The 2,068-nt window shown below is 39.8% G+C and overlaps 1 long non-coding RNA gene across 3 annotated transcripts; it reads left to right on the top strand.

The window, feature by feature from the left end:
- On the top strand, positions 1-1,280 carry LOC119765039. 3 transcript variants are annotated; one of them, XR_005276462.1, is made up of 3 exons: positions 8-493; positions 576-955; positions 1,038-1,280. It is a non-coding gene; the product is annotated as an uncharacterized LOC119765039 (long non-coding RNA). The 3 variants fall into 3 exon arrangements; XR_005276461.1 differs by having other exon boundaries at positions 9-493; positions 1,041-1,280; XR_005276460.1 differs by having other exon boundaries at positions 1-493; positions 576-1,280.
- Positions 1,281-2,068: the final 788 nt, after the last annotated feature.

The raw sequence follows: 2,068 nt of genomic DNA, 5'->3' as shown, positions 1-2,068 counted from the left end.
CTATTTTTGTTATTTTTTGTGGAATAAATTCAATGTGCTAATTAATACTGCCTTAAAATAGGAAAATAAGATATGCCTTTGAACTGCCTATAGGAATATATACGTCATTTCGTCATAAAACGGTGGTATAGTAGCAACACTATTAGTAGTAATACTAAGGAGAAGTTGTAGTAGACGTAGTAGTTGCTCTCTGCTGGCGACTGTCGGCGATTACGGCGAACGATGGCCGCGGCTTGTGCAGTCCTGAAACCCAACCAATTTTGCACCCAAATCGAAAGTTACTGAAGAGCAACCAATTGCAACGAATACAACCCTAGGTGACAATAAACGACCACGAGTGCACTGATACTTACTGATTTCCAACCTCAGTTTTGGGTGTAGCAAAGCTGGAGTCTACGCGGACCTCCGGGGATCGGCGTAGGCAATGGTTGCAGGTTGGCCGCGGTATTTTTGACGAGGTGGTTGCGCCGCGGACCAAGATGGTGGCGTAGAGGTGAAAACAAATCAAATAAAAATCGAAACTTTTTTAACCAACATTTAATTGAGTGGCATAAAAAAAAATATTTTTTTTTCAGGTTAGCACCTACTAGCCAACCATCTTGGCTTCACACAGTCAAGTGAGTGTATTAAGGTCGAATGGGGCACAGCAGAGGTAGATGGCAGCAGCATAGTTGCGGTGCACCAGCAACAGCAGCAAAAGTGAGAGAATCAGCAGCAACAACAACGCAAACTCCAACAATATATCTCATCGCACGGCAGTGTTGGAGAGTTGGAGAGGAGATATAGTCGTGGGGATCACGGCGCGATGAATGTGGAGTCTATGTAGCGCAATAGACACACACACACACATAGAGCAGGTTGGAGCCGTGAACCGTTGGCGGTGGCAATCCGAGTCGGTTGGCCACGTGAAAATTCGAATCGGTTGACGGCTTCGAGTTCTGACTTCGGATAAATGGTATATGAAACATTTTACACTGTCTTTGTTGATTTTAACTGATTTTTGCTGTTTTAAAAAATGATCATTATGAATGTTTCAGCAGAATTGGTTTGAAATGAACGGAAACGTGGGTGTGCAGCTGGAAAACGGTGCGGAAAGGCTCACTGGAAAATGTAAACTGGGTTGCTTTTGATGGGTGAAGCTACAATAAATTTTGTGGAAACATTCAAAAAGTGACTTTGATCTACGAACTGATTTAAAGTTTTAATCGATCGCTGGAATTAAATTGGAACTTTCCAATACTGTTGAATAAATGCATAGTTTTCTTCAAAAATGAGAAAAAGTAGGATTTTTTCTTTTTTAGTTTTTCGCAACAAATGAGCTAAGCCAAGTTTATACTACAGAACAGCAGTCAGCAAAAAATATGCTGATACTTAGTAAATTAATCATGTTAGTTTTAATCTTGGAAAGCGATACATCTTTAAGGTGAAACGGGAAGGCACCTCCATTTTGTCATCACGACTCGAGTTTTTGGAAGCACCTTTAACCCTCTACAACCCAACCCCGTCTTTAGACGGGCTGCGATTCAAAGAAAATGTCGAAAATCATTTTTTCAACCCATTTTTGATCTTTTAAAAACATTGGAAAGAAGAATTCTTTAAATTTAGGAAAATGTTCTTGTTTTATGTGACTTTGTTTTTAAAAATGAAATTTTTTAGGGCTCAACTTTGGCTGTGTTTTGCCTTCCTCACCTTACTGAGGAAAGGCTATAAAATCACTCGAAAAATGAACTTCTTAATTCGACCTCGTAGACCCACCTTCACGTATACCTATCGACTCAAAATCATGTTCTGAGCAAATGTCTGTGTGGATGTGTGTAGGTGGGTGGACAAAAAATTGTCACTCGATTATCTCCGGACTGGATGAACGGATTTTGACCGTATTGGTCTCATTCGATCCGTCTTGGGGTCCCATAAGTCTCTATTTAAAATCAGCAAGTTTAGTTAAGTACTTCAAAAGTTATACTAAAAAAACGATTTTGGCGTATGTCCGGAAGATTGTAAAAAGGGTGGTTTTTGCAAGAAACCCTATCCTTTTATACATTTTCAGAAAGGTATTAAAAAGACCTTT

This window comes from Culex quinquefasciatus, chromosome 1 (genome assembly GCF_015732765.1).
Source record: "Culex quinquefasciatus strain JHB chromosome 1, VPISU_Cqui_1.0_pri_paternal, whole genome shotgun sequence".
Classification (NCBI taxonomy): domain Eukaryota; kingdom Metazoa; phylum Arthropoda; class Insecta; order Diptera; family Culicidae; genus Culex; species Culex quinquefasciatus.
The sequence above is the reverse complement of the archived record's forward strand: the minus strand, read 5'-3'. Positions and strand labels throughout refer to the sequence as shown.